We start from the raw sequence: 23,007 nt of genomic DNA, 5'->3' as shown, positions 1-23,007 counted from the left end.
ATCTTCTAGCGAATGTCCCATGAGAGTTTCTATAGTTCAGCTTCACCATACGGTAGAGGTGCCTCTGTGCAGAGCCCTGCCAGCCACCTCAAGCTGCTATCAATGGACTCCTCAGTTCCATGTGTGGCTGCTGTGGTGGATTAATTGTCTAACCATTCTGGGTCACCCTCAGAGGGGACATGAGTGACTTAAGCTTCCTGAGGCTTTCCAGAGCAGCTAATGGAGCAGAGACTGGCCCTGGACATCTTGTTCTGGGTCATCTGCTGGGTTTTTTTGTTTTGTTTTGTTTTTTTTGTATTGTAGCTGTTTCACTATTTACAGAGTTATTCATCTTTATTTATTCAAAATTAAAGCCGTAAAACTTTCTGCTTTGACGATCCAGAGTGCCAGAAAGCCAAAACAAAACAAACCAACAAAAAAGAATTTTTCTTTTTCATTTCCGTGGTGGCATAGGCTTTTGTAAAATCCAACAGGAAATTGCATAAGAATAAAATACTTGGGCATCAATCTAACCAAAGAGGTAAAAGATCTCTACAATGAAAACTACAAAACATTGAAGAAAGAAATTGAGGAAGACCTTAGAAGATGGAAAGATCTCCCATGTTCTTGGATAGGCAGAATTTATATTGTCAAAATGGCCATACTACCAAAAGTTCTATACAGATTCAATGCAATTCCAATTAAAATCCCAATGACGTACCTTACAGAAATAGAGCAAGCAATCATGAAATTCATCTGGAAGAATAAGAAACCCAAAATAGCTAAAACAATCCTTAGCAGAAAGAATGAAGCAGGGGGTATCACAATACCAGAACTGCAACTATACTACAAAGCAATAGTAAAAAAAACGGCATGGTACTGGTACCAAAATAGACAGGTAGATCAATGGTACAGAATAGAGGACACAGACACAAACCCAAATAAGTACAATTTTCTCATACTAGACAAAAGGTGCCAAAAATATGCAATGGAGAAAAGATAGCCTCTTCAACAAATGGTGCTGGGAAAACTGGAAATCCATATGCAACAGAATGAAACTAAACCCCTATCTCTCACCCTGCACAAAAATCAACTCACAATGGATCAAGGACCTCGAAATCAGACCAGAGACCTTGCATCTTATAGAAGAAAAAGTAGGTCCAAATCTTCAACTTGTTGGCTTAGGATCAGACTTCCTTAACAGGACTCCCATTGCACAAGAAATAAAAGCAAGAATCAATAACTGGGATAGATTCAAACTAAATAACTTTCTCTCAGCAAAAGAAACTATCAGCAATGCAAAGAGAGAGCCTACAGAGTGGGAGAATATCTTTGCCACTCATACTTCAGATAGAGCACTTATTTCCAGAATATATAAAGAACTCAAAAACTCTACATGAAGAATACAAATAACCCAATCAACAAATGGGCTAAGGATATGAACAGACACTTCACAGAAGAAGATCTACAAGCAATCAACAAACATATGAAAAAATGTTCACTATCTTTAGTAATAAGAGAAATGCAAATCAAAACTATACTAAGATTCCATCTCACCCCAATTAGAATGGCGATTATCAAGAATACAAGCAACAATAGGTGTTGGAGAGGATGTGGGGAAAAAGGTACACTCATACATTGCTGGTGGGGCTGCAAATTAGTGCAGCCACTCTGGACAGCAGTGTGGAGATTCCTTAGAAAACTTGGAATGGACCTACCATTTGACCCAGCTATCCCACTCCTCGGCCTACACCCAAAGGACTTAAAATCAGCATACTATAGAGATACAGCCACATCAATGTTCATAGCTGCTCAATTCACAATAGCCAGACTGTGGAACCACCTAGATGTCCTTCAATTGATGAATGGATAAAGAAACTGTGGTATATATACAATGGAATATTATTCAGCTATAAAGAATAATAAAATTATGGCATTTGCAGGCAAATGGATGAAATTGGAGAATATCATGCTAAGTGAGATAAGCCAATCTCAGAAATCCAAAAGATGAATGATCTCACAGATAAGCGGATGATGACACATAATAGGGGGTGGGAGGGGGGCAAGAATGGAGGAAGGAGGGCCTTTATAGAGGGAAAAGAGGGGTGGGAGGGGTGGGGGTGAAGGAAAAAAATAACAGAGTGAATCAAACATCATTACCCTATGTAAATGTATGACTACAGCAAATGGTATGCTGTTACTCCATGTACAAACAGAAACAACATGTATCCCATTTGTTTACAATAAAAAATTAAAAAAAATAAATATAAAAATAAAGAATTGTGTAAGATAAAGTCTAATCATTTTAAAGTGTACACATTTGGCTAGGTGCAGTGGTGCATGCCTGTAATCTCAGCAACTCAGATGGCTGAGGCAGGAGGGCAAGTTCAAGGCCAGCCCCAGCTGTTTAACAAGATCTTGTCTCAAAATTAAAAATGGGAAGGGCTGGGGAGGTGTCTTGGTGGCAAATCTTTCCTGGATTCAATCCCCAGCACCAGAGGAAGGGGAAGCGCGTGAATTTGGTGGGCGTTTAGTGTGTTCGCACTGTTGTACGATCAACACCTCTCCCTAGCTTCTTGAGTAAGTGTGTATGAATGGCTCATCTTCTGTACGGAAAAGACTCTGTCAGTGCCACCTGCCAGGTTGGCCCCAGGAGCTACAGGTTTATGGAACTAACTAATCCTCGTGATAGGGCGAAGGTGTCTTCCTGAGCAAATGTAATAGGGCCACTCTGCCGTTCTCAGAAAACACTCTTGCTCTCTATTCTCAAATATCCCTTGCCGTAACGTGCAAATTGTTTGCTGATCGTTTACTGTTTAATATTTTCTGGTGGCTTAGCTAGCAGTTAGATTCACTCCAAAGCAAACCAAATGATGACCAAGTGAGTCACCATCAAGGTCATGGGTGACCGTGTCTGACCTGAACATAGACTCTTCTTTGATTTATCCACTGGGAGAGGAATTTTCCAGCTTAAGGCCTCAAGATGAGTTAGCAGAAGATTGCCACCCCTCAACCTTTTTCTTTTTTTAAATGGTCCTGGGGATGGAACCCAGGAGCATTCTGTCTCTGAGCTACATCCCCATCCCTTTAAGAACACTTACCTAGAGATAGATTCTCTCTAAGTTGCCCAATCTGACCTTGAACTTGTGATCCTCCTGCCTCAGCTACCTGGGAGGCTACTTTAACAACTGCTTTGGCACTGTCACAGAATCTTCCCAGGTCTGTTGAATCTTCCCAGTAACTCCATGAGGAGGTGGGCCAGGTAAAGAGCGCTGCCCACACTCTGACAGTGGCTGCCTCTCTTTCCCATTCACCTGTGGCCCTGCAGAGCTGCCAAGGAGGGCAACCTTGTTACAGAAGAGCTCAGAGAAGGTACAACCCTTAAAAATATTTTATGTGTGTGTGCTGGGGATTGCTCAGCACACTGAACTATACCCCCAGCCCCAGACAGAATATGCAATGATTGAGCTTTTATAACCAAAAAATTTCAAGTTGTGGATTTTCAATTTTGTAAACATTATGAACAAATAATGAATTAGGATAGAATAGAAGAATAAATAGCAGAGTGCATGACAGACATAGTAAGTATCCTTCCTGAAATGTTTGCCTTAGAATTGGGCTTGCAGAAGAGAGAGAGAGGTGTGTGTGTGTGTGTGTGTGTGTGTGTGGGTGTGCGTGTGTTTGTGTGTGTATATTGATCATGATGTTTCTTAATGTGGGTTACAGTTTAACCAATGGGAAAGTCAAGTACATAAATGGTTATGGCCCCATTGGAACTGCTCAGACTTTTTCATTGCCAGCCCTGGGCCTCAGTCTGCTTCCTTGATCCTTCCAATATTACCATGATGGTAACATTATGGGTACAGTGAGAGTCCTCATGCTAAGCTCATGTTCACTTTTCATCAGAGGTAAAAACTGAACATGATGGTCTGTTCCTGGGGCAAGTTCCAAGAACTGGGAACACAGTCTTCATAGGATCATATAACTTTTCAATTTTCCAATTGTTGAAATAGTGTCAGTTCTGATTCTGCTGTCCTTGGTTGTTCTGTGGATGTACCTGAACATCCCAGGGCATTTCTGCAGCCACAGGCCAGGGTGCCAACTTCCCTTACACTTAGAGGCATGCTGCAGAGCACACTGGCTAAAATTACCCCACAGGGGCCACCTGTTTAGTTCCTTTTCTGCTGTGCCTTTCAGTCTTTTGCATCCCAGATGACTTACAGTTCCCTAAAGTCTTTTTTGTGGAAAAGGTCACTATTCCGTCTATTGGAGATTATGATTTGCCTTTCAAATTTTGCTTCTGAAAAAGTTAAGTCTAATAGTTGGCTCAATATTTATATGGAGGCAATCCAGAAAGTTAGAGAATAAAATATTTAGCCAGATAATACGCTAAAAAATAATTCAGACAGTTCTACTTAAGGCTTAGATTGATTTTTTTAACATGTTGGATTAGTTAGTTTTATTAATGTCTCATAGACATAACTAACCATAACAATTAATAAGTAATCATTTTGGTTTCAATTAAGATTTTTGAAATTCAATTGCCCCCAAAATTAATTAAAAGTACTGAATATAAACTAATGAGGAAAATTAAAGACTTGAATTATTTAGCAATATTGGTTTTTTGTCTAAATGGGATGAATCCCTTGTATGTAATGTGATAGAGACATTTGGAATGATAATGGCAATAATAACAATTGTAATAGGAAAGTTTATTATATGCAGAGTATTGTTAATTATTTCATTTATTTCCCTTAATTCTTACAAGAAAAAAAAAAACCTGAGAAAGTATGACCTTTCATTTTTAAGAAACAGAATTGTTAACAAATATAAGTATCTCTTATGCTTCTTGCTAATTGAATGCCAAATGCTTATGTAGAATCTATGTGGAGGGAAAGAAGTCAGCCAGACAAGAGTAGCCCTCCCAGTCATTTTCCCAAAGAAACCTCTAGGTTTTTTTTGTTCCCCCTCTTGCCTGATTGTTTTACCTGTCAACTCACTAGGTACACATAACTTGGGGGAAAAAACTCAACAGATTCCTAAGTGCGTAGGATGAAACTGGGTGAAGTGAAGGTGAAGGTCAGGCTCATTCCCTGAAGGTGCAGACAGAAGACTGCCTGCAAAGGGAGATGAACAGAGAAAATAAGACATACATCCAATTAACATGGCAGAGAGTTGGGGAGTCAGGGAGTCAGGAAAGGTGCATTCATTTCCTATTGGTATAACAAATCACCCCAAATTCAGTGCATTATAACAGCGCAAACCTCTTTTCTTTTATAAATGTCTAAAGTCTGAAATGGGACTCATTGGGCTAAATCCAAGGATTCAGTAGTTCTGTATTCCTTTCTGGTAGCTCTAGAGGGGAATCTATTTCCTTGACTTTATTTCCTAGAAACAAATCTATTTCCTTAATAGCTTTAAAATTATTAAAGGCTTTTGAGCAGCAGGAAAGCTTGATCCAGATGTCTCTGCACTGTGGAGATGGGTAGGAGAGTTAGGAATGAAATGAGTGACTAGTTATTATCATGTGCCTGTCCTTATGGAACTACATTCTACCAAAGTCGGACAGAGATTGACTGTATGTTCACCAAAATCTATTCCTCTCACTAAATATAGGGTTAAACCATGTCTTCCAGTATCCTATATTTAAGTGAGATTTTATGATTAGTTTTTGGCAATGGATTGTGACCAAAGGTGGGAAAGGAGACAGTGTGTATGCTCCACATTCTTTTTCTTCCTTTTCTATGGAGATCTTGGGTGCCAAGTGTAAAAGCTTGCATTATAAGAATGACACTATGGAGCAGAGCCCCATTACCATCATGATTGGTGGGGGCGAGAAAGGGAGCAATAACCCTCACTCCATTAAGCCACTGAGATTTTGGAATTATCACTCATGATAGTTAGCTATCTGGATCAATACACAAGTGCAGCAAACAAGTAAATAAAAAATTTCAAGTTTTAATAGAAACTATGAAGGAAACAAATGCGCAAAATAATAGAGAATAACTAGAAGGAATGCTATTTCAAAAAGGGTACTCATGAAAGATTTTTTTTTGGGGGAAGGGTGGGTACTGGGGATTGAACTCAGGGGCATTCAACACTGAGCCATATCCACATCCCTATTTTGTATTTTATTTAGAGACAGGGTCTCACTGGCTTTTGCTGAGGCTGGTTTTCAACTTGCAATCCTCCTGCCTTGGCCTCTGGAGCCTCTGGGATTATAGGCATGCACCCCTGCGCCTGGCCATGAAAGGCATTTCTGATGCAGTGACGTTTCATCTGAGACCTGAAGAAGAGCAGTAGCTCTGAGGAGAGAGGGAAAAGCTTTCAGAATAAAGAAACTAATAAATGCAAAGACCCTGAGTGGGAAAAACATGAGACATGTTAGCAGAAGTGACAGTGTGGCTGAAACCAGAAGCATAGACACAGGGTCTCTTTAGGGAAGGGTTCATAGAAAGCCAACAGCTTTGGTACAACTCCTTCGGTGCCACCAGCTTTGGCACGACATCAGAGTTCTGAAAGGGTGTCTGCCTGCAGGAGAATCTATGCCTTTGCTTGCTCTTCTAGCTAATGCCACTGGTTGGGCATAGTGAGGAAGAGTGACACAGTGTAAGGTTGGCAAGAGAAGAAACAGGGAGATGGTTATTGCAAAAGTTGAGACAAGTAAGTGTGGTGGCTTAGACCACATTAGTGGACAGAAGTGACCAGATTTGAGATGCACTAATTGTTGTTTGCAGTGCTGGGGATCAAATCCAGGGCCTTTGCTCTGTAAATAGTAACAATGTTTCTATCACTGCTATGTGGTTCAGAATGGATATGACCTTAAGTTGTTTTTGTCTTGTTTGCAGTGCTGGAGATCAAACCCAGAGAGACAGACATGCCAAGCAAGAGCTCTATCACTGAACCACACTCCAACCTGCGTGGATTTCAAAGGTAGAGCCAAAGGAAAAAAATTAAGGGTGATGTCTAATTTTTGGTTTGCACTTGAGAGGATAATGGTGACATTTACTAAGAGACAGTGTGGAAGGAATAGGCTTCAGAAACAAAATGAAGAGACTCTCTTAGCTGTGTTGGGTTTGAGGCTAGGTACCTGCAACAGGAGGCATCTAACAGGCAGAAGGATATGGGTATGGAGGAGCAAACAGAGCAGGACTAGGTTTAAATGTGCAGCTGGCAGGTGTTTTTATAACCACAGTACTAGGTGAGACCATCAGAGAGAGGGTATGGCTTGAGAGAAGGGGCTCAGGGCGGGGGTCCTTAGCCTTCTAGTATTTAAAGATCTATAGAAAGAAATTCCAGTAAAGGAGACTGAGCAGGGTTGGCCCAGGATGATGGCCAAGTTGGAACACAAGAAATTTATTTTTTTCATTAATAAAATAAAAATTTTAAAAATTATACCTGTTCTTAGTTTTAAAAGTGACATTGCTCTCCAGGGTTCACAGTGAAGGTAGCAGTCACCTGCTCCATCCTTCTTCCTTACTGATCCCTGATTCCCAGAGGCAACCACTTGCAACTCTGTCAGCTGTCTCTTCTGACATTGCTTCTTTAATTTCTCAACAGCTGTTTTAGCTGCAATATCTTGCCTTTTCCCTTGGCACCAATAGACTGCCTTCCACTGAAGATGGTCTCTCTTTAGCTTACACACACTCACCCTGCATATGCTCATGTGTACTCGCTCACAGATTCTTCTCCACTGTCCTCCAGTCTGGTGAAGGATGGCCCCTGGTTTACCTCTATGGACTTTAACAATGCTGTGAAAGCCATATGCAGTCAGTGGAAACCGTACTTTGAATTGCAATCTTTTCCTGTACTGGCAATACATAGCATCAGTCTCTTGTGTGCAGTGGAGGCGAACCACGGCTGCCCGTCAGTCATGTGATTGGGAGGGGACACAACACTGATCTAAGCGTACTGTATTACCAGCATTTTTCCACATACAGTTATTCAACAGATTACATAAGATATTCAAGGGGCTGGCGTTGTGGCTCAGTGGTAGAGCACTGGCCTAGCACATCTGAAGCACTGGGTTCATTCTTTATACCACATATAAATAAATAAAGAAAAGGAATTGTATCCATCTACAAATAAATATATATATATATATATATATATATATATTTTTTTTTTTTTTTTTTTTGCGGTGCTGGGGATTGAACCCAGGGCATTGTGCTTACAAGGCAAACATTCAACCAACTGAGCTAGATCCCCAGCCCCAAAAATATTTTTTTAAAAAAATACTTCGTATTAGACGATTTTACCCAGTATAAATGTTCTGAGCAGGTTTAAGTGAGGCTGTGCTAAGCTATGCTGTTTGGTAGGTTAGATGCATTACAGCACTTTAAAATTTTTTTTTTAATTTGTTCTAATTGGTTATACATGACAATAGAAGGCATTTTGACCCATCGTGCACAAATGGAGTATCCTCTGGCTGTATGCATGGTGCTGAGTCACACCAGTAGTGTAATTGTACATGTATATAGGGTAATAATGTCTGTCTCATTCTACTGTCCTTCCCATCCCCACCCGCCCCACCCCTCCTCTCACTTCCCTCTGTATAATTCAAAGTTCCTTCATTCTTCCCTACCCGCCCCCCATTATGAATCAGCATCTGCTTATCAGGAAAACATTAGGCCTTTGGTTTTTTGGGATTGGCTTATTTCACCTAGCATAATATTCTCTAGTTCCATCCATTTACCTGCAAATGCCATAATTTCATTCTTCTTTAAGGCTGAGTAATATTCCATTGTGTATATGTACCACATTTTATTTATTCATTCATCTGTTGAAGGACATCTAGGTTGGTTCCATAGTTTATCTATTGTGAATTGAGCTGCTATAAACATTGATGTGGCTGCGTCACTATAATATGTTGATTTTAAGTCCTTTGGGTATAAACTGAGAAGTGGAATAGCTGGGTTAAATGGTGGTTCCATTCCAAGTTTTCTTAGGAATCTCCATAATGCTTTCCAAAGAGGTTGCACCAATTTGCATTCCCACCAGCAGTGTATGATGGTACCTTTTTCCTCACATCCTGGCCAACATTTATTATTTTTTATATTCTTGATAATTACCATTCTGACTGGAGTGAGATAAAATCTTAGAATAGTTTTGATTTGCATTTCTCTAATTGCAAGAGATGATAAACATTTTTTCATGTTTGTTTATTGATTGTATTTCTTCTTCTGTGAAGTGTCTGTTCAGTTCCTTAGCCTGTTTATTGATTGGGTTATTTGGTTTTTTTGATGTTAAGTTTTTTAAGTTCTTTATATATCTTGGAGATTAGAGCTCTATCTGAGGTAGATTTTCTCCCAGTCTGTAGGGTCTCTCTTCATGCTATTGATTGCTTCCTTTGCTGAGAAGATGCTTTTTAGTTTAAATTCATCTGATTTATTGATTCTTAATTTTACTTCTTGTGCTTCAGATGTCTTGTTATGGAAATCAGGTCCTAAGCTTACATGATGAAGATTTGAGCCTACCTTTTGTTCTATTAGGCTCAGGGTCTCTGTTCTAGTGCCTAAGTCTTTGATCCACTTTGAGTTGAGTTTTGTTCAGGGTTAGACATAGAGGTTTAATTTCATTTTGTTACATTTGGATTTCCAGTTTTCCCAGCACCATTTGTTTTAAATAGGTTATCTTTCCCCCAATGTATGTTTTTGGCACCTTTGTCTAGTAAAAGAAAACTGTATTTATGTGGGTTTTTCTCTGTGTCTTCTATTTTGTACCATTGGTTTACCTGTCTATTTTGGTGCAATACCATGCTTTTTTTGTTATGATTGCTCTGTAGTATAGTTTAAAGTCTAGTATTATGATGCCACCTGCTTCACTCTTCTTACTAAGGATTTTAAGCACATTTTTGATGTGTGATATTTTCATCTTATAATGGGTTTACTGGGATATAACTTCATTGTAAATTGAGGAGCATCTGCACATCACATTTTTTGGTTAAATAAGTATTTTTATTGCTTTGACTTTATAAATGGTATTCATATCTGAGCCATGTAGTATACTATGATTATACTTCCTTTTTTATATAACTTTTGGTTTTTCCTGGAATTAATAATTGCCTTCATTATAAAAAATTTTGGAGGTTTAATTTCTCAGGTATCTATTTCTAACCCATCTTTGAACTCTCCTATCAATACTGTTACAGACATCAGGTGATGGATATGTTGCATGATTTTTCTTGGCACTGTATTCCCAAGGTCTCTTCTACCCCTGCTCCAGTCTGGACTGTTTGCTGTTGTCCTGAGATTTCTTTGTACTGCCATCTTGGAGATTTCCCACCTCCCCTCCTGTGCTAGTCTCCTATTTCCTGGGCTCTGTAGCTTCCTTTTATGTTTATTGCTTAGTCTCGTGGACACATAGCCTCCTTAGGTTCCCTGATGACCATGCATGAAAAATCAGTTCTTTAACTGTAACAATAACTGCCCCTCAAATTGAAGCATAGCTCCCTTGTTCTCTAGTTTCTAGCATTACTGTTGAGAAGTTTGAAGTTACTGTTATTTTTAATCCTTTAAATGTGATCTGCTTCTTTCTCTGCACCTAAATCAGTTGGTAAAGGTCAAAGAAGGACGCGACAAACTGGGTAAGTGTATTACTGGGGTTGCCCAGAGATGAAGGGAGAGAAGCTGAACTCCAATGGCAAGGCTCAGACCTGAGGTTCCTGCTGGTGTTTCAGACACTCTGTAAGAAAGGTCACACAACAGTATTGCTCCCACATCCTGGGCCCCAATATCACATTTCTTCAAGATAAATAATCCCATCTATGTCCTGATTTTTTTCCATCATCCATTTACTCCGATCATCTGAGCTGGTAAAGTTATTGTTAGTTATAGGATTATGTAACTCCAGAAAGGTTTAGGGTTAAATATAGAAACGACGATCTAAATTAAACTCACAGTACTAATATTTTTAGTACTAGCTATAAAGCGTAAGACAATCTGCATGGGTTTATTATTTATGTGAAGTATAATATCAAAGATGGAAATTATTCTCCTTAGACAATCTGATATCCTATGATTTTAATTTGAAAAGTGCAATTGATGTTATACTTGTGATTTTAAATAGAAACTGCAAGAGAATTTGGCTAAGTATATAAACTGCCTTGATCATATGCAGGGGTTGTATTGACAGTCTGTCTTTTCAGGCTACCAGGATGAGAAGAGATTTGCTGGAGGAGATAGTGTCCAAACAGGCCTGAAGGATGAGACAGGATTAGCAATAGAAAGAACTCAGTAGGTACAACGTAGCATAGGCCAAGCTGCAGAGCTGAAAGGGAGTATTGGCCCGTTTGGGGAGCTGCAGGTAATTTACACAACCATTCGTTACAAACATAAAATAGGCATTCCTCTTTCCAGAAAAAACTTTAATTAATTAATTTATTTATTTATTTGCTGCTGCCTCACTTCGTTGTCCAGATTGGCCTTGAGCTTCTAGGCTCAAGGGATCCTCCTGCCTCAGCCTCCTGAATGCTGGGACACAGGTGCATACCATAGCACCCTGATAAATATATGTTTTGTTTTGATTTTTTTTTTGTACCATAACTATAATAACGAAGCTCCTGAAACCAAGGAAAACTTGCCCAAAGCAACATTTCTATAAAATAGTATTTCCCATACTTCTGTATATTGCCATTTTGATAGTTCTTTGTTGCGGGAACTGTCCTAGGCATTGTAGGATTGGCAGCATCTCTGATTCCTATTCACTAGATGCCAGGTTATAAAAACCAAAAAGCTCCAGACATTGCCAGAAGTCTCTGGGGAGCAAAATCTTCTGATTGAGGACCCACTGTATGATATAATGACAGAATTTCACTGGCTCAATCCCAGTACACCCAGTACACCACCTAGGAACACTTGTTTATCCAGGTGTTCTTTTTATAAGTAGCTATGGCTAATTACTGCCCCACCTTGTCAAGGGGAGGAGGTGACCAGATGTCTCAGTCAGATACAACATCCTCTCACCACCAACTGCTGAATGCTTCTCCTAAAAGTGGTCTGATTAAAGCCTTTCAATCTGCATTACACCAAGCATCCAGAAACACCCAAGAGACTCTTTCCTGACAAGATGGTGGCCATATTACAATGCATCAGCTTTGTTCCTATAAGGTGAAGAACATACATCAATTAAATTTCAGCTGATTCCCAAGCATGTGTTATTCAGCATCACTATACCGTACAAATGCAGCTGCAGAGATGTTGAGACTCACCATGTGGGTGAGGAGTGCTTAGCCCTTCACAGGGATGGCCACTGTCCACCTCAGGGAGAGCAGTGCTGGTTTACAGCCGGCACCCTTACTGTACCAAACAGTGTCATGCACAGTGTGTTAACACCAGGTCTAAATGGAAAGAAGACTAAAGGTCCAGCTACTCCACAAAATGGTCAGACTTCAGAATACAGGGCTGAGATGTAGGTGAATGGCAGAGGAGGATGGGAAACTGGATCCCTATGCCTAGAAGCCTGGGGCTTTGTAAGGCAGCCTTGGGGCTTACCATAGTCCTGAGCACACTGGAGAGACATTGAAGAATTTTACACTGGCAAGTGACACGACAAGATGAATTTGGAAGACATTTCTGCAGGACTTAACATTTCACAAAATATGCACGCTGCTGCAGTTTAGACCGGGAATGTCTCCTAACGGCCAGTGTGTGGAAGAGGCTTGGTCCCCAGCTTGGCAATATTGGGAGGTGGTGGGAACTTTTAGAGGTGGGGCCTAGTAGGAGGTCCTGTCATTGAGGGTGTGTCCTCAAAGGGATTGTGAGACCCTGGCCTCTTCCTCTTTTTCTTCCAGGCCACAAGGGCAGTGGTTCTGCTCTACCACATGCTCCTGCTGTCATGACGTGCTGCCCCCACCGCTAGAAGCCTAAAAGCAATGTGTCTGCCTGATCGTGAACTGGAACCTCCGAAACCCTGGGTCAAAATCAACTTTTTCTCTTTATAAGTTGATTATCTCAGGTATTTGTTACAGTGATAGAATGCTAACTCACATACATCACCTCATTTAACATTCTCTGGGGTAGATATTGTTCTCATTTTGCAACTAAGAATTTTGAGACATTAATTAACCAAGGTCAGAGAGCTAATGAGTTTGTAGCCAGGACTGAATAGAAACAAAGTCTCCATTTTATATTGCCATCTGGATGTGTTTACTGTAGTTAGTAAAAAACATACAGGTTTGGAGATGTAGCTCAGTGATAGAGTGCTTACCTTGAATGTGTAAGACCTTGGGTTTGACCCCCCAGCACCACACATGCGCTCTCTCTCTCTCTCTCTCTCTCTCTCTCTCTCTCTCACACACACACACACACACACACTAATCAAAGAGCTGGTATAGGGGTAACACTGAAGGCAAAGGATAGCTACAAAATAAGTTACCTCCACCAGGAACTAGCCCTAAATATTTAGTGGGAATATTTCTAGATATAATGCTTTTTGTATTTGGGTTGTGTTTTAGTCAGCTTTTTTTTTTTTTGCTGCTGTGACTAAAACCAGAACAATTTTAAAGGGGGAAATAGTTGAGGGCTCACTGTTTCAGAGGTCTCAGTCCATAGTGTAAGAACCCAGAAACCTCTCTGGACGCAGGAACTCATGTAAGAGAGTTTATTAAGCAGACAGACAGAGTGTCTCCCTGAAGGGTGAGAGAGAGAGAGAAAGCCAGGAGGAGAGAGAGAGAAAATGACAGGGGAGCTATTCTTAAGCAGTGGAATTTCGCGGGCTAATAACAACGGACCAACGGTTGGCGAGGAGGTTCGGGGGCTAACAATCTGGACCAATTACTGGTTAAGAAGTTCACGGCTAACATCTGGGTTAAGGTGGTGTGGGGGAGCAGAATAATGGCAGCAGCAAAATAGCAGATCTGATGCCAACACACAGAATGCTGGCTCCATTCCTCGGGGTGAGGCAGGACATCATGGTGGCAGAGTGTGGCAGAGGAAAGCAGCTCACATAGTAATAAGGAAGCAGAGAGAGAGAGGGAGAGAGAGAGAGAGAGAGAGGAGAGAGAGAGAGGAGAGGAGAGAGAGAGAGGGAGGGAGAGAGAGAGAGAGGGAGAGGAGAGAAGGAGAGGAGAGAGGAGAGAGAGAGAGAGACGAGAGAGAGAGAAGAGGAGGAGAGAGGAGAGAGAGAGGGAGATAGAGGGGAGAGAGAGAGGAGAGAGGAGAGAGAGGAGAGAGAGGAGAGAGAGAGAGAGAGAGGAGAGAGGAGAGAGAGGAGAGAGGAGAGAGAGAGGGAGAGAGAGAGAGAGAGAGAGAGAGAGAGAGAGAGAGAGAGAGAGAGAGAGAGAGAGAGAGAGACTCTCCTGATACAAAATATATACCCCATGGCCCCTCCCCCAATGAACCACTTCCTCCAGCCACACCCCACCTGCCTCCAGTTACCACTCAGTTAATCCCATGAGGGATTAATTCACTGATTAGGTTAAGGGTATAACCCCATCATTTCTCCTCCAAACTTTCTTGCATTGCCTTACATGTGAGCTTTAGGGAGACATCTCACATTCAAACCATAACAGGTCATTTCGAAACTGGTTATGCTGTTGTAAGGAGAAGTGGTTTCCAACCCATGGACTAAGACCATTATGGGGACCCAAGGTTCCTTTGGGGGAATCCTCAATTCAATATGCATCTTCATAATGGATGCTGAAAATACTACCGTCTATTTTTCAGAAACTCCAAGATTTTAGAAATTCAATTTAGACTCAAGGAATTTTCATACTTCAAAGTTTGGAAATTTCTGTGTATCACAAAGTACTGTGCTATGTGTGTATGGGCAAAGGCTATTGGGGCTGACAGTGGTGATGGAGTTTGGGTGAACAAAGGCTCTACAGGAAAGGGAGGAATCTAACACCTTTGCATGCATGTGCCACAGAGTCAGGACTTGGTGAGGAGAAAATAGGGGTAGACAGAGGCGTGTACTTGTTTCCCTGCCCTGGAAAGGAAAACATTCCCATGATTTTCTCCACAGATTGGGAATTTTATTTGTTTTTATGGTCAGGATTCAGAAGATACCTTAAATAGGTCCAGGCTGTATTGATCCCAAAACTGTGTGGACAAAAATCCAGGGACTCACCTAGAGTTCAAATTGGAGAGTAGGAAAGGGGCTCTTAGCCCAGCCTGAGGTCAAAGCTGGAGAAACAGTAGAAAGGAATGGGGGAGAGATGGAGGGATCCATGCCCTGGCTGTGGCACAGGCCAGTTACCACCTAAAACCTCTCTTCCCCGATCTGCAAAATGGAGCTAACACTTCTTTGCCTTAAATGAACCAATGAATGTATTCCTGGAAGTAGCACTATGTATCCATAGTTACAAGTTTTTGCTTATGCATTTATTCTGACCTAACAATCCCACTCCAGGAATTTATCCTGAGGCTATACCTCCTCCAATAAAGAACAATATGTGTGGATGTATAAATATTAACATATATCTACATATATATGTATATATATACATACATGCATTGTTTTTATTGGAGGAGGTATAGCTTCATTGTATGTATGTGTGTATATACATATACATATGTCTTATTCATCATGCCACTATATTGCAAACAACCTATAGACCATCTATATAAGTTTTTGATTGCTGCACAATGAGTTACCAGAAATTTAGCAGTTTAAAACCACATCTTACAGTTCTGCAGATCAGAAGTCTTGCTTGGCATGGCTGAACTCTATGCTCAGGGTACCACAAAACAAATCAAGATGTTGGCTGAAATGAGTTCTCATCTAGAGAATTAAGGAGGAGAATCCACTCCCACGATTCTCCTTATTGTTGGCAGGGTTTAGTTTCTTGTGGTGAAAGAACTGAGGTTGCTGTTTCTTTGCTGCTGTCATCTGCAGTCACTCTCAGTCTCTTGAGGCCTCCTGTGTTCCTTGCCATAAGACTCTTCCATGATCAAGTACATTAAGTCCTTCTTATAGTCTGAATCTCTGACTTCCCCTTCTGTGATCAGCTAGAGAAATCTCTTTGCTCTTATGGGGCTTACGTGTTGAGGTAAGGCCCCTCTGTGGTTTGTAGATGCTTCATCCCCACAGGCTCACATGCTCGAGCTTGGACCCCAGTGTGATGCATTGAGGTGGCAGAACCTTGTGAGTGGGACCTGGTAGAAGGTAATTAGGTCATGGGGTCTCCACACTCAGAGATGAATGCTCAATCCAATAATGGTTAGGTCTCATGGGACTAGATTAATTCCTGGGGGAATGGGTTGCTGTAAAGTGAGTTTGGCCTTCTTGGCTTGCTCCCTCTTGCTTCCTTTCTTGCCATGTGAGCTCTCTTTCCTGAACTTCCACCGTGTGTCCTCACCATGTAATGCCATCACCACCATGTTGCAGTACAGCCAGGGAGCCCTCACCTGGTGACATACATTGTGTCTCTAAGATGGTATCCAAGGATTCCTGCCTCCAGGCCTTCATGCTTGTATATAACTCCTTCCTCCTTGAATGTGGGGTGACCTATTGACTTGCTTCTAGCAAACAGAATGCAGCAAAAATAATAGGATGTCACTACAGTATTGTCAGTAAAATACTGTGGTTTCTGTCTCGAAGACTTCTTTGTGTGTGTATTGTGGGGTGGGGGGCACTGAGGATGGATCCCCCAAGTGCTCTACGACTGTGCTATATCTCCAAACCTTTTTTAATTTTGAGACAAGGTATTACTAAGTTGCCCAGGCTGACCTCGAACTTGCAATCCTCCTGCCTCAGCCTCCTCAGCTGCTGGGATTACAGGTGTGTGCCACCACGCCCATCTTGAAGGCTCTCTTCCTAGGGTGCAGCAAGGTGCTGTGTTGTGAGTTGTTTATGGATAGGTTCACGATGCAAGCAAGTGAAGCACCAGGAGAACAGCGAGGAGGAATTTTCCCCTTGAGTCTTTGGAGAGAAGGTGGCATTCCTGAAATACTGATTTCTGACCTCAAGCCTTTGAAACTGTGAGAGAATAAGTTCTGGTCTTTTAAAGTTTGTGGTCATTTGTGATAGTCACAGGAAACTATTACATCAGCCAATGGGCAGAGAAGACCTGAATCCTGCCAACAGACACAAATGGACTTGAAAGAGGATCTTCTGAGGCCTGCCAACAGGCTGGCTGAGTGAACTTGGAATTGGATCCTTCCAGGGTTGAGCCTTGTGAAAACTGCAGCCCCAAGGGACACCTTGACTGCTGCCTCTGAGAAACCTGCAGCCAGGGGTACCACTCAAGTGGCTCCTGGGTCTCTGATCTGCAGAAACTGTGAGATAATGTAGGTTTACTATTTTAAGCCACCAAGTTTTGGAGTGATTTCTTATACAGCAATAGATAATATTTCTCTCTCTCTCTCTCTCACACACACACACACACACACACACGCACGCACACACACACGCGCGCACACACACATTTTCTCTCAGTTTTTGGGAGGGGAATAATCTACAAACTAATGGTGGTTGGTTACTGAGAAGAGGTGGTGGGTTGGTCAGCTTTCCATTGCTGTGACCAAAATACCTGACAAGAACAACTTGGAGGAGGAAGTTTATTTTGGGCTTGCTGCTTCAGAGGTTCAGTCCATGATCAGACAGTTTCATTGCTCTGGGCCCAAGGTGAGGCAGAACATCATTGTTACAGGGTTGTGGAGGATCACTGCTCAGCTTGTGGCAGCCAGGAAGCAAAGAGAGAGAAGGTATGGGGTAGGCATGAAGGACAAAATATAATCCTCATGGGCATGACCCTAGTGACCTACTTCCTGCAGCCACATCCTACTTGCCTATAGTTACCACCTGGTACAGTAGGTCGTTCAAATTATTGATCCATCAACTGGATCAACCCACTGATAAGGTTATAGCTCTCATAATCTAATCATCTCACCTCTGAACATTTCTACATTGTCTCACATGTGAGCTTTGGTGGGGGGGCACCTCATATCTAAACCATAACTGATGGTCACTGATTCTGGATGGTTTCTGAGAGGGGTGAGTAGGAGGGGAGTTCAGGGAATAGGAATGGGAGTAAGATTTCTCTGAGTATAATTTTATAAGATTTTATTTTGAACTATGCAGGTGTTTTATACATTCAAAAGGTAAAATTAGAAGATGAAAAAACAAAACTCTAAAATTAATACAAATAAAAATGACATCATAAGTTGATAACAGAACCATATTGAAAAGCACATAGAAATTCAAGTACCTTCAGAACACAGTATGATTTTAAATTATATATTATAAAGACAAAAAAGACTACAAAGAAATCTTGAACCTAGGAGGTTCATTGTTGGTGGTGGTACTGGTGTGTAAGTTTCAAGTATCTCGTATAAATTGTAGGATAGAACAAATGAGTAAATGTATTGATGCTGGTGGGAACCAGGAGTTTCACTGGGGTAGAAGGAAGATACACACATAGAAAGGAGGAAGTAGAATGAATCCTATGGATTCACTGCTGGATTTTGAATGGGAGGTATCAATATGAACTCATTATTTGAAAATATACTTGGGATCTGGGAAGTCAATGGTAGCAGTGTGTACCTGTAGCCCCAGTTTCGTGGGGCAGGTTGAGGCAGGAGGATTACTTGAGCCCAGGAGTTGAGGCAGCATAACAAAACCCCATCTAAAATAAATAAATAGTACAAACAGAGAAAAAACATGTATCCCATTTGTTTACAATTAAAAATAAAATAAAATAAAATAAAATAAATATATATATTACATCTTATATATATTATATATAGAGAGAGGGAGTGAGTGGGCTATATATACACACACATATATATGTATCTGGGTAAAGGCTACACTGTTCATTTTAGTGAAGTATAAAAGGACTTTAGGGTTTATAAAACCCTAAAATTATAAATATAAAACTAAAAGTGCATGATACAAGGAAATTTGGGAAGAATTGGTAGATCTCTTTCCAGAAAGCAAGGAAGAGCTCAAAGATTTTCAGACATTTGAAAGGACATAGGAGTCAGACCAGTGGGCTATACTGGTCAAATGTGGGCAATTTGAGCACCAAAAAATAATGAGGACACTTCAGTTAAGGACTGAGTTTAAAAAGAATCCAGGAGTACACACCATTTCTCAAAAACAAGGGGAAGAAGATGGAAAAGATAGAAAAGAAAGAGGGAGGAGGGGTAAATGGGGTACTCCTCTTTTTTTGTTTCTAAGATAGGAATGTCTGCTAAAAATGTAGAAAAAAATGATAGAGTTGGAAAGTTACCATATTACAATGGATATATGTGTTCATCGGTGTATACTGTAGTTACTGTAGTCATACAAGATTGTGAATGTCCTAATGTCACTCAGTGGTTCACTTCAGAGAGGTTTGTTTTATGTTATATGAATTTCCCCTTAATAGAAAACATGGGGAAAAAAATCACATGAACTCTATCTTTGTATACTATTTGTTGGAAAAAATAAATTATTGCTCTTTAGAGTGACTTCAACTTCTGAATATTTTAAGATTCTCCCTGATATTAAGCCCATTTTTACTGTTCAGAAGATGCACCCTATCAGCAATACCTTTTTGATTGTGCTCCTCAATTCAAATTAATAGAATCTCTTTTTTAATCATCATTAATTTCCTTATGTTTATTTTTAAAATGTTCTCATTCCTTTAGGACAGTGTAGAGCCTCAGGCTGTAGCATAAAGAATGCTGCACTTGGAGTCAGAAAATGGGGACAAAATATTCACTGGATTTCAACCTATCCGTCCAGATATTAATACTAATGCAGCAGATAACTTTGTTGACAGACCAAAGCAACCTTGAAGCAAAGGGTTGGACTTGGCATGGTGTATAATGATGTCAGACCAATACTGTAGGCCTCCTAAAGTGAAGCAATGGGAAGTACACACCATCACGCTTACTTTCTCACTAAAATGTTTAAGCTGAATTTAATCATGAGGAAACAATTCCGTAAAACCAGAAGTGATACAATATGCAAGACAATTGACCTGCACTTCCAATGTGTGAAAGCTATAAAGAATTTAAAAACAAAAAAGTGGGAGTATTGCTCTAGACTTTAGAGATGTAAAATCAAATGCATCTCAGAAGATCCTGAACTTAGTGTATATGTGTGTGTGTGACATTTTGGGGCAGCAAAGGAAATTTAAACATGAATGGTATATTGCATTTGAAGGAAAAAGTATTTAATGTCTTTTTATGTGACCTCAACTTTCTAGTGGTTCAGTGGGAAAATAGAACGCAAATGTTGCAAAATAATTAGCATTTTGGTCACTGTGGGGAAAGAGCATGCTGTTCATAGTACGGTTCTTCCCATTTTTCGGTCGGCTCGGATTTTTAAACTAAAAAGTTGGGTTAAAAAAAAAGTGCGAATTACTTCCTTCCAAAAGGGGAGGTTCCCGCGAGCCGAAGACCACCCCCAGAGAAGGCGCCCTTTCCGTGGCTCTGGCGGCTTCCAGGTTTCTCTTTCCCCGCGGAACCGAGACCGGAGGGTGAACGCAAGTTGTCCTCCTGTCTGGGACAGCTTGCTGCCGAGGGGGAAGGGGGCAGACCTGGTTGCAACTGAGCCCCGGCCCCACCCCTCCATAGCCTTCTCGCGGGCCGACGGGGGCGCACTGGGCGGGGCTGGTGCTGGCAGTGACCAATGGCAGCCGAGGATGCGGGCGGGGCCTCGGGGGCGGGGCCGGGGCGGGGCTGTGCGCGGGCTCCTGGCCCGCCCCCGCAGTTCCTCAGCCTTTTCTCCACCTCTCGCGGCACCTCCCTATCAGGCCGCATCCGAGCCGGGGTTGGCGAAGGTGGGAGGCCACCGCTGTGGGGTAAGTTCTTGGCCCACTCCGTGCTCACGCCCTCTTTTACGCCGTGGTGCCCAGAGCCGGAGGACTGGAGGTGTAGTTGGGGCCGTGGTCTCCGGAGAGCCATCGCGGCTGGGCTTGCTCAGGTTCGCGTGCAGGGTTGGGCTCCATGGTGAGCGAGGTTCCGGGGGCAGAGGACAGGGTCCCGCTCCCCAGGCTAGTGCTGCCGTGCGTCGGGAGGGTGGTGTCGGTGGTGTAGGGTGATTCCTGTTCTGTAGGCATTGGGATGCAAGCGTGTACCCGATTCCGGTATTTCAGCGTTTGCGCCCGTGTTGGAGCTGTTAGCTCCTCCTGCCAGTGCGTCTCTTTCCCTCGTGGGCTCATTCAGACTCCACAGCCCCAGCACGGGTCGGCTTCCTTTGCTGGGAAAGAACAGCCTACTCCGGCTTGCGCATGGAACAAGCCAGATTGGTTCATACTTGCAAAAACCGGTCGAATGAATTTGATCGGAAGGTTAATGTAGCTCTGGGTTTTAAGGTCTTTCCAAGTGTAATATCATATAAAGCAATCGCAATGATCAGCAGCGTTGTTCTGCGCAAGAAGAGCAAAACAGTGTTGGAACTGTTCTGCGGATCCTACCTCCTTCTTCTCTATTTGTGTAGTAAGAAAGTTGACAGGCATGAATTTTAGTCTTGGGTTGGCTGCTGCCAATCTTTGTGACCTTGGGCTCAGTTAATTCAGGTGAAATGAGATGGAATTTCTAAGATTGCTTGTAACTCCACTTTTGGTAAACTGTGCTGAGCTTATTTTTCGTTCTGCACTTCGAATAGGAGAAGTTCATGAAAGGTCAGTCCAGCAGGGAACAAAGATTTATGAGAGCCCAGAAATTTAGAAACTGATTACAGTTTAAAATTGCGGATGGAAGAGGAAACACAATTGAAATTGAAAGGATTTATCAAGAATTAATTACATGAAAGAAACTTGGAAAGCCTTTCAGAAGTACAAACTGTATTTAATTACCTCTCCTTACACCTATACAAATAAGGTCAGGTGAAAATAAATATTAAGTAGCCATGTAAGAGAAAATGTAGTAGAGAGGATGGATACGTAGCATGTATCTTAAGTGTAGGGTGAATCTTTGGAATTTTTAATTTGTATGGACATTTCCATTCAAAAAACACTTAGAAAAAAAAAAAAAAAAGAGGTTTTCTATCGCCCATGCAGAAAAATCCCACATTTATTCTGAATGTGAATTCCCTCCCCTGCCACCAAGACATGTATATGTAAATATATGTCTTATAATTTATATATAAGGGGCAGTCAGTGTATGTGTGTGTGTTTGGGGGAGTGCTGGGGATTGAACCCTGGTCCTTGTACATTCTAGGCAAGTGCTTTACCACTGAGCTACACCCCCAGATCCCAGTATTTTAAAACAGCCTTTGGAAGATAGTGTTTTGCTGCAAAGTAGTACATGGAGGAAACACTGTACCTTCAGAGGCACATTAGTTTGAATGCCCTGTAGCCTTGACTGAGGAATGTCACTTTTCTTCTCAGAGGCTCTGTTGCTTCAGTTGTGAATTGTGGATAATGATACCTGTTTCATGGGGTTGTGGGGATTCATTCAAATCCTTTGTGTGGAAAATGTGTAGAAATACCTGACACGAGTTTACTAATGACGACTGTTGTTAGTCTTGTGTTCATCATGCAGCATAATGGGTTTATTATTACTATTTTATTATTTTATTATGCTCCAAAGGGAGCATAATGGAAAGTGATCTACAAACACTGCCTGACCCTGAATTTCTGCAAAGTTGTAATCCCTTCCCAGGGTCTTGGACTGAGAGGCTGCTAAGGACACATCTATCTCTGACTGTTTTGACTGGAGTCAAAGATCACAGCATCCAGAGACATGTTAGTAGATAGAATTGGAATTTTTTCCAAAACCAGAAGTTAAGGATTGTATGTAAGGTGACCCCCTCCAAAGAGAGCTCATTAAAAAAAGAAATGAGTTAATTTACTGAACAGAGATCCAGCCCAAGATAACTGCTGTGGCCAGTACAGCTTAGTGGACATAGGTGACCTATTCTAGCTTTAATGGGGATCTCTTTTGTTTGGATGGTCGTCCACCTCCTGAGGCTTTCTGGTTCTTATGTAAACCAAATTATTCTTTGTTTTTTAGCAAACATTAACTTGGGACTTCCCAGTAGTCTTAACTGCTTAGGGATTTAATCTTAGTGTTTGGAAAGGAAAAGAAAAGAGCCCGAAAGTTGTTTTTAACCTCTTACTAGATAACTTTTAAACACAATGTAATTGAATAGAAA

At 41.4% G+C, this 23,007-nt stretch overlaps 1 protein-coding gene across 6 annotated transcripts in view; it reads left to right on the top strand.

The window, feature by feature from the left end:
• The first annotated feature begins 12,789 nt into the window (after positions 1–12,789).
• Slc25a30 (solute carrier family 25 member 30) overlaps positions 12,790–23,007 on the top strand; it is a 29,685-nt gene continuing 19,467 nt past the window's right edge. The window contains exon 1 of one of the 6 annotated variants that reach the window (XM_047553954.1): positions 12,790–12,933. The gene's annotated coding sequence lies outside the window, so the exon portion shown is untranslated. Of the gene's footprint in view, positions 12,934–20,626; positions 20,711–20,749; positions 20,859–23,007 lie in introns of those variants that run through there. The other 5 variants (XM_047553949.1, XM_047553952.1, XM_047553950.1 and 2 more) reach the window with 5 other exon arrangements.

Source organism: Sciurus carolinensis, chromosome 5, assembly GCF_902686445.1.
Source record: "Sciurus carolinensis chromosome 5, mSciCar1.2, whole genome shotgun sequence".
Classification (NCBI taxonomy): Eukaryota; Metazoa; Chordata; class Mammalia; order Rodentia; family Sciuridae; genus Sciurus; species Sciurus carolinensis.
The sequence above is the reverse complement of the archived record's forward strand: the minus strand, read 5'-3'. Positions and strand labels throughout refer to the sequence as shown.